The sequence below is a fragment of the Ixodes scapularis genome, unplaced genomic scaffold (genome assembly GCF_016920785.2).
Source record: "Ixodes scapularis isolate PalLabHiFi unplaced genomic scaffold, ASM1692078v2 PGA_scaffold11__112_contigs__length_91849675, whole genome shotgun sequence".
NCBI lineage: Eukaryota > Metazoa > Arthropoda > Arachnida > Ixodida > Ixodidae > Ixodes > Ixodes scapularis.
Genome location: NW_024609837.1, coordinates 84,107,956 through 84,118,410, shown reverse-complemented (window position 1 = coordinate 84,118,410; position 10,455 = coordinate 84,107,956). Strand labels below are relative to the sequence as shown.

Here is a 10,455-nt window from a genome sequence, read left to right as displayed (position 1 = left end):
ACCTTTTGTACCCGCGTAGGTTTCTGGAACATTCTGCGTAGAACGTTTGGCGCATAGTGCATTTGCAAGTCGATCAGACGATAAGGTTCTCGAAATTACGAGAATGTCAAGTTGAGAGATTAAACAAATCAACAGTCCGGCTCACTAGAATCGAACCCCGAGCCTCCGCTTGATAGCCAAGCGCGGTAGCCATTTGGTTACGCGCTCGCTCGGCAACGCGCGGCGCAGTATTAGAGGACTTTTGGAGCTCGTTTGATGGTATTAATATTTTCGAAAGCTCTATTAACCCGGATTTGTTGACATTTACACATATATGTAACAATTATTAATTTTCACCTTCCACTGGATAACCACTGAATGAGGCGAAGCAGTTCCTCCTGTAAATAAATTGCAGTGTAGAAATGGTCATATTTCGAATGATCAAAAGGAATCCGGGCATTACGCTCCTAGAAAAAATGCATCCTACAAAATATCAGCGTGCGACATCGTCAGCCACGCGTTCAGTCATAAACACAATCAGATAATATTTCGTTCTCTCATCGGCTTAGCAATTCGCAACTTCACCATTAGGAGCGTTACGGCCGTAAATTTTCCTTAAAACGTTGATAGCGACTTTAACAGAAACCCCGAGTAACCGTCATGATTTACACTATGGAATGCTTCAGGGTAGATACAGTACAAGTTGTTTAACAAACACTTAGCGAATTCAACCAAAAAATATATTGCATGTGACGCTAAAAGGTGTCTGATATTTTGTTCTTAAAAGACACGTCTTAATCTCCTAAATCGTTTATTATCATTGCTGCGTTCAAAGTGTATCCTGGTTTTGAGAAAGTAAGAAATTATCAGAAAACTTATCTCCAAAGTCCTATAATGCATAGTATGAAGCTTTTAATGAGCGATCGTTTAAATATGTACGGAAGGTATTAAACCGTTGTTTAAATAATTGCAGAACACAAGGCCTAATAATTTTCCTATCAAATTTGGTGAGGAACTGCCACGTCGCTGACATCTTGTGACGTGGTTACCTGCTCAACGTTACGTGATATGAGATCACGTCGTATCAATTTCTCCGCTAATTTCGGCCAAGAAATTCACGTCACGGGATTTGAAGTAGCTTGATCTGATGTCGCAGCTGCCTTACGTGATACCAATATACTACCTGACATAATTTGCCTTTAGATCCCTGCTGAATGTAGCTGGAAAAATGAAGTCACGTGATCTGACACTATACGGCATGTTCATATAAAATGACGCCACTGTGCCAATTCCTGGCGTCAAATAATACCATGGTGCTACGTAAATTCTTTTTACCACTTCTTTTTAAGCGGAAAACTGCACAGACGGTAGAACGCAAGGGCGAACGTCTGGCATAAAGGATTTTATCAAAAAGCTTACTTCAATTTAAAAGGTCAAAACAAAATACCTACGAACCCTGTTAGAAGTAACACGATGGCAGCTCCCCTTGCTAAGGGGTCTCCTTCAGCAGCTCTTTCCTCTAATTTGTTCAGGGTCACGCTTGAATCTAAAGTTTTGCCCATTGCCACTTTAACCCAATCGCCCTCGTTCTGGCTCTATAATATTGTTAAAAAATAAAAAAAAAATGTTGTATGAGTAATATACCATCCACCGAAAACATCTGAGAAATGTACGTAAATTCTTACCTCCAAAATGTTTACTTCTCTTAGCATGAGTTTCACATTCACTTCTGGAATTTGCTCAAACCTCAAGTTCACCTGCACAAAAATTTGGTTAAAACGTAGGTTTGATCACAATTATTTTATAACGCCAACCCTTTCGTGATTAAACTAAAAAAAAGGCTATTTGCACTGAGCGCTGACCAAACTGCCTCAAAGCAGTTTTTTTTTTCAGAAGAAACAATGTTTTAGAAAAACTCGCAATAAGTTGTGAAATGCGAAAAACAGCCATGACCAAACATTTCAATACCATTCTTCGCTCGCGTTGAACGATTTGTTCATTTGCACAACAAAGCTTTTGCGCAATGGTCCGTCTGTGGTACTAAACACTCTAGTACACACTAGGTTTTCTACTGGTAGAAAAGTGAGTAGTATAAAAAATAGGGTTGTGCGAATATTAAAATTTTTGATTACGAATCGAATACGAATAAGACAAAAAAGGGGTTCGAATATCGAATCGAATATCGAATATCTGTCTAGTAATAAAAGATTGCAAAACAAGAGATAAGAGCAAGTTTTATTGCCTTTCTAAATTAAATCAATGCAACTGCATATTACTGGGCTGCAGCAGATACTTCTAGTAATGCACTCATTACAAGTTATCGTTTAAGGAAATTAACTGCTCACCCAGTGATGCCAATAAACGCAACAAATGTAGCACTTTTCCTCTGCCGGGCGGAGCCAACTATATTTTTTTAAACTGTTTGTGCATGCGCACAAAAGTCGAACTTCACTTGAACCTTTGTGAGACCTCACGTTGAAAGTTAGAAAAAGTCGAACTTGGTCGAACTCGAACCTGGGCAGGTTCGCGACAATCCTAGTTTTGACTGTGCGGGAGTGGCAGAAGTTGTTGTCACTGGCGATGCAATGTTCTGCTCGCGCCTAGCATTTTACTTTTTTTTTTAATTTTCAAACATTTATATTAGATAACACTCTCGAGATATATTTTATATTTATATTTCACTTTCGAGGTTTATTTCATTGTATCAATTTATAGAACGCGCAATTACATCACATATTGCAATAAAAGTGCCACACAACAAAGGGCTTGGTGAAAAAGAAACCGAACCTGATCCTGTCTTGCTGGCATCGGACAGATAGAAAAGGAGCAGACGGATAAGCATGCATCATACGCCTTTCTCAGTGGATAAACATATTCATAGGGTAACGCGTGGCAGGCAGATTATTCGTTACTTGCTCGGATATTTGCAGTTTGTGCGAATATTCGTCCTCTTTCCCGAATATTCGGCTTTGGCCGAATAATCGGGAACTTCCGAATATGCAATTTTCGAATCGAATACGTTTCGACTAAAGAAAATATTCGATCCGTATTCGAAATTTTGAATATTTGCACACCCCTAATAAAAAAGCACCGTTAATGCTTGTCAGTACAGTTATTTGAGATCGGATAAAGGCCGCTATGCATACATTACAGTTTTGCTTATTGAGGCTTTATTTTTTGCAACGTTTGGTGTCAGGTTAATTTCAAAATATTCGCATGTAATACACAGCGCATTCATAATTATTGCGACATATTCTGGGGATTTCATGTCGCTCGCACAGGGTGCACGGTGAACAGTGTCCACAATTATTGACACCGGTAGAGTAATTTCGTTCGCGTAGGGCCAGGCTGTTGAGGAACAAGAAGGAAACCGATTAGTATATCTTGTATTGGAAATCGTCTGGAAGAGAATCGTGCTTTAGGGGGCGAACACCATAAGGAGTGACAAAAAGAGGACTCTAAATTAAAGGCGATGTGTAATGATATTAGGTAGGAATGCTTTTTTTACTTTACATCTGCCTACTGGTACTTCCGTGATCCAACCATACTTGATCATTATTTCCTACTGCATAATTTCAAGGATTCAAGAGCCCTGTTCATTTCAGTCTATTTTTCGCAAAATCTGTGTAGTCACGATGATTACTTCTTGGAGCCGAAAGTCGTATGCGTCTTAATGGTTGGATACACGCACTTAGCGAGCAGTTGCCTCGGGCTTGCGAAAATCAACGCCTCGGCGATCATTTCGGTAGTCGCAGCGTTGGCGTGAAACATCAGAATTGTACACGTTATAAAAAAGTAAGGAATTACATCTACTGTTTCCCAAGACTACATTCTAACTAAAAGTATCACTATTACTCTGTCATAAAAGTAAGTGACCGCTTCTTTAAAAAGTAATTCGTTACTTCCGCTGTGTTATATTAAATTTACGTCCTAGGGTAAATTAAAAGTAGAATGCTAATATGCAGTCCAAAACGCATGTCGCTAGGGTCGGCCGTACACATCACAGCTCAGTGTTTTTTTTCTTTTTTTTTTTTACTTTAGCTAGATGTTATGTTAGTCAACCGCAACGCAGCTTCCCTCCATTGCGAGAGCCAATGATCGTCATGTCGGGAATCCACTAGTCAAAATTATTACTAAGAAATAAAGAAAAGCTGACGTCGAGTAATACTTTTTTATTATTAATTGGTTTCAGGACACTTTAAAAACCCGGAAAGATCCTCGTCAGAAAACACAATCTACCGACAATGTGCCCCTTGAAGTAGAAAAACATCATCAATTTTATCTAGGTCGCACAAAGCTGACGAACGAATACAGTATCAGGAAAGTGGGCAGCCTGGAACTTTCAGAACAATAGGCGAAAAACAGCACGAAATAAAATAAACATTGGTAATTAAAATATATGAGATGTGTTCTAATATGATTTGAGTAACATGCTGTTACTGTCACATCGTTTTCAGTAAATTTCAGTACTTAACTCAATTTCAGCCGAAGACGGAACGTTCGCTCCTCTTGCGACATTACACAAACTGTCGTAGTAACTGAAACCTAAGATGACATTGTTAATTGTCTCGAGCTTTTTAAACACACGCAATAGTTTGGTGTCCTCCACTTCGTGTCTTCGAAAGTAAAGGAAGAGTGAAGTGGCAAAAATAACAGGCGCGCACAGAACCGCTGTGCCAACTCGCGGGCATTTGGATACTTATTTTTTTTAGGAACTTATTTGAACTATGAGAGTCTTGTCTCATGTATTTTGCACCCATAGTTCGATTCTTTATATCCGTTTGCTTCCCACTTCGTTGAGGGCGAGCATGCTGCAATTTGCAAACACCCAAGCCATCAAAAAAGTATTAATTTATTACCTAAAAATACTGTAAATGTATTTTCACAGGACACAACACACATATACAAAAAGGGCATGCGTCTTGCCTACAACATCATGGTAGATTATTCACAAGAAAAGAAGCTTATGGGTGGAGCTAATTATATGAAAAGCAAAACATCATTACAAAAAACACTTATTTCGAATACAGAAGGATAACAATTTAGGCATAACTAAGACACGCTAAATGGTAATTGGTAATGTAAGAGCATCTAGTAAAATGAAGTGACGGTGGTGCTGTTAGTAACACTATGACAGAGCTGGTTCCATTCTGTGATGGCTAATGGAAAGAAAGAGTGCAGGAAACAGTCATTTTGGAAGGAATATTCGGAGAATGTTTTGCTATGTTTATGTCTAGTCAGCCTAGCATCAAAAAATTATGAATAACTGGACCTATTAATATTGAAATAATCGTGAAGTGGGATGTAGGGGAACTTAAGCCTAACACGTTTAAGTGTGTTAGCTAGGGTTAAGAAACCAGCTTTTCTGGGAAGCTTGGTAGGAGGTTGTGTGTGCCTGTATCTACTCTAGATAAATTTCATCGTTTTACGCTGTATACTGTCAAGTTATGAGGGCTTTTTTTTGTGAGGAAACCAGACTATAAGCGTATTCTAGTGTAAGCCTAACTACACTTCTGTAAGACAGAGGTTTTGTGGCTGTGGTTGCTAGTTTGGGTGCTTTGTCTGAGCATTTACATTTTTTTTTCTTAAAGCTTTTGAAGTTACATGGTTAACATAAATATCCTCATGATGGCAAACACCCAAAGTCCAAATAAATAATGAATATAGGTGTTATGCAACGTTTAGAAAGTCTTTGAGCATTGTAAGTACAGGTTACAATATAAATCCAAGAAGGCTAATCTTCACCACAAAATAAACATTTCTAGAATTTCGCTTGGTGTTTTAAATTCCGTTTTTTTCCTCCGTGAATGAAAACAAAACGTAACGAATCGCACTTTCTTTACCTAAAAAAATAAGGAAATTACTTTACAATTACTTCGCAAAATAAGTAATTATTTCCTTACAAAACTACGGATAAATAGAAAGGATTACAGATCATTTTGTCACCTGTTACGAATAGACCGATCTTACCGCCAGTTTCATTTCGCCACCACTGCCGCCATGCATGGTGGAATTATAGCCTCCTCTATACTGACAGAGCGTGGCAGATCACCACGGGAAGCGCCCGCCGAAATTGAAAAGGTAGAGCGGTAAACAACAGATGAGAGAAGAGCCATATGACGGGCGCCCCACTGCGGCGAGACGCCGAAACACTCTTCTTCCGAGCGATGGAATGTCCGCTCGTGCTCCTCGCGTCCCACGCGCCACCGATTATTTTCTTTTCGGGTTCGAAAACCATGTTTCGGGTCCTCGCTACTGCAAAATTTGTGCGCTAGCGGACAGGTTCCCCCAGAAATGCTCTGTGCTACTAGATACTCGCTATCCAAATATACGCCCGCTCACTCTATCAGCCGAATTCATAAACGGGCCTCGACTCGAACTCGACTCGAAACTCCACTCGAGGCCGGTTTTGCGCTTCATAAACCGACCTCCACTCCAAACGCTCCTCGACTCGAGGAAATACTTGACTCTTTCCTCGAGAATCTCAAGGTAGCTCTGTCGCTTCCTCGAGCCGCTCCTCGACTTGAGTTTGGGGTGTCATGGCGGCCGGCGAGTCGTTCTCGGAGTTTGTGCACTTCGTTTTAAGCGCAGAAGAGATCCTCTACTACGACGCAGGCGACAGCGAATCGAGACGTGTGACGAGACGAAGTTTCAGAGAACGCCTGAACCCACTGGAACACTTCAGTGACCGCGAATTTCCTGTGCGGTGCCGCTTCACGAAGGCGACCGGCGAACACTCTGCTGTCTCTGCCAGGAGCGCGAGTACTCGGGGCCTGCCGCCCTCAACGATGCTGCAGCTGCTCGTTGCTTTGAGCTTTTGTGGTACCAGGACGTTTTAAGTTGTTACGGGAACCATGTGAACATGCCGCAGCCGACTGTGTGCCGGATTGCGGTGCGAGTTTCGCGGCTCCTCGCACGGACCATTTTCACCCGCTCGGTGAAGCTCCCGCAGGGCGCAGCGAACTTTAATGCGTTCGTGCGGGGCTGCTGCGAAATGAAGTTTCCGGGGGCGACTGGGTGCATTGATAAGAGGACCCGGCGGTCCCGATGTGGAAGTGTTCTCGAAACAGAAATGGATACTTCTCCATCAACGTGCAGGTAAGTTCACCCGTGTTGTTTGCGTTAGGAGTGCCAAACTTAATTAATCAAACTGCACGCTAAGATGCGATATCGTAGGTCTAAACTCTGACGTAACGATATCAATCAAAACTTTAAAACAAACCTGTATCCGGCGACAGTTTGCACGACCGAGCGTAAACGTACTCCCGTTCTTATGAAGCAAAAAAAGTCATTAAACGGTTGCAGACTCTTGTGAGAGCACAGAAATACGTTAAAATAAAACGAACTCCCGATCGGGTTACCGAGCACAATGATAGTAGCGGCCCGAGCGCACCCTCCTTGCAAGAATGATCATGACCAAAGCACATTTCGAGTGAATGTGGGATGAGACGATGTGTGTTGCAACACAGTCTCATCCCAGATGAACCTTTTTGATCGTCAGATTCTCAGACATGAAAACTTAAAATAAAATTAAATTAAAATTTAAAATGATGAGCGAATGTTTACTTTCTACATACACATGAAAGCATTCATTTGGTGGCATTCACTAAGTTGTCTAAGCAATTGTTAACTACAACAGTCCCATATGTAAACAGTTTTTGTGTCTGCATGTGCTTGTCGTGTAAACCAAACTGTACGGCAAACACCCACTACTCAATAACATTTGTTGTTCATTGAGGTTGGTTGTTTGTTGGTTCTTGGCATTTGTTGCTTAAATGAGACCGCGGCTTACGAGTCCACAGAAATATACAATAATGTAGGAAACATACGCCGATACCACACCATTTGCAGGTTGACATCCTTCGGCAAGCAGCAGAGTGTACTGAAAATACAACTAGTACCAAAGTCCATATCGTACAGTATACCACCCGAACTGGACTGATGCCTGCAGCCATCTAAAAGAGACTTTCTGAAGCTTAAGATGTGCGCGAAGGGACATTATCCACTCACGTCAAAAAGCTGTGTGTGTACACCTGAAGAAGAGTGTTATCATACACAGCACTTTCTATGGAAAACAGTAGTCTGAGCATTAATCGGACATACACTACTCCACAAACTAGTCCCACATTTCATTTCTGTCTTATGTAGGTACCGAAAGGCCCACTTCTGGACTAGGAACTCAGTGCAGCGGGCCTAGGCACTTTCCGTGGCTCGACATGTGCTAGCAGCACAAGCCTGAATGGTCGGCTGTGATGATCACTGGTGGACTTGCACTGCAAAACTTGGCCCACCTGCAGAACGAGCCACTTCCCGCTCTACCAGTCCCACCCCCCACTTTTCAGCGAGTTGTTCAGTGCACATTTGTTCGAAATAAACTTATACATGAGAATGTCTGAAATGATGTCTTGCAGCTGTGACCCCACATGAAGAGCTTTCGGTTAGAATAAATATTACAATAGCGCAGCAATTCCTTGTGAGGACACCTTCGGATGTTAGGCAGTCAAGGGTGTCATACCTAACAGTTACTTACACAAGCATGCAGGGCCCATGCACTCAAACTGATGGCATCACACTACGTATTACTGAATGCGAGCATGAATGAGGTGAGCACCGTACCAGGGTTTAGCTGAAACCGCTGCTCAATTACTGTATCACTGTGTGGTCAGCTGCAAACTTGGGCCCAATTGCTACGTCGGCACTGTAGTAGTGTGCAGTGAAAAGGCAGTGAAGTCAAATTTGGGGGTTTTTGTGCCAAACCAACGACGGGCATCTGGCACGCCCCAGCAGAGAACTGAGGATTAATTTTGACCACCTGGGGATCTTTTGACAAGCAACCGAAAGCTCGGTCACACGGCGCCAACTCCGCAATGAAAAGGCAGTGGGCAAGCCTCGTCAATGTGGTGTCGACTTTACTCTGGTAGGCGGTGCAAGCTCATAGAGTATCGCGAGGCACAAACCCCTGGACAGGAAATGAGACGTCTTAACTCAATGAAAACTATGGCAAAACTCTGTGACAACAGCATTTAATGAGCGAAGCTGCACATGCACTACACAATAATAAAAGAGACATTACATAAATAACAGTGGCAATGTCTAGGAAACACCTGGCTGTACGTTCAAACAGATTCCTAATTTCCATCAAGGGGATCGGTGGTCGACTGCATTAATGGATCACAGCTTGGAGCACGTGAAGTGAAAGCTCGCACAGCTGAACATAGGAGTCTTGAGTTCTGCCTCTGCCTGTATCGATGTGGATGAACAGTGTAACAGCATGCGGTTGTGTATCACTACTGTGATTTAAGTTAAAGACCCCAGGATAGCTGTGGTACGACACTGGCTGAACATCTCGTCTACAGTGGAGATAAGTTGCTCACTGGGGCTGACTAACTTCCCATACTCTAAACATACAAACAATGTAATTAGTAAGAAAAAAAAATACTCGGTTACTTTTTAAGTTTTAAAAGAATAGATGTAAAGCTGACGTAACTGCCCTTTTGCACAAAATGTTCACTACAAACCGCCAATCGAGAAACAAGTTAAAAAAAATGCTAGGCTTTACTGAACGAGACACGGTCAATACTTGTAACAACTTCAGGTCAGGGATAAAATGAAGCAAGTTACAGACTTTAATAAAGCATTCTTAAAAACAAAAGAGAATGTAAAATATTGTAATTAATAAAGAGGAAGATGAAACAAATCGAATAAATCAGCCTACTGTTGTGGCTGGGCCCCGAGAACAAGCACTTGTTGCAGCTTGATTGGTTTGTTGAGCTGAAGCAGCTCAAACTCGAACCAGCTTGTTACGCTGCTGCTGATGGAAAACCTGGGCCTCATCTGTTAGTAGGCAACCTGACACTGACGTAGCTCCACCTGCAGCAGGTGCAGCTCCTCCAGTTGGTGCGGCCTTTAGTTGTTTTCACTCGGACAACCACACGTGGCGGCTGAGGAGGTAGAGGAGGTGAGGGCTTGGTTGGTCGCGCAGCAACCGCAACCTCCATGATGCCACCCCAGTCCAGCAGCGGTGAGGCAGGTGAATCTAGGCAAGCACAACACATTGACGCCGAGTGTTACAGGCACGGTGAAGACACCGGAGAACTGGTAGAAACTGTCACAACGACTTCATTACAGAAATGTTAAATGCCAACTGTTGGTAAACATGGAAGTTTTCCTTCCTTGTTCTGACCCTTTCCTTTCCGTGATACTGTCAGTAGCGGCAGGGCAGACTCCAAATGGTGATACCGTCAAAAGAAAGAGCGCTGTTATCTCGGACCTTGTGGGCCCTCGGGCACACGTGTTGTGTATTCGTCAATAAACATGGCATTATCCAGACCCAAGGAATTTACTGTGTTCCTACGTGGAACCCCTAACAAGTCGCCTTATGGAAAATGTGGCTCATTGTCACAGTTTTTAGCGTTCCTACGAGACAGTATGCCAAAATCGAAATAATAAACGGAAGAGCATAGACAGATTTTTTTA

The 10,455-nt window shown here is 42.3% G+C and overlaps 1 pseudogene; it reads right to left on the bottom strand.

Annotated features, from left to right (window-relative positions):
* Positions 1-325: 325 nt before the first annotated feature.
* LOC120848747 overlaps positions 326-10,455 on the bottom strand; it is a 107,774-nt pseudogene continuing 97,644 nt past the window's right edge.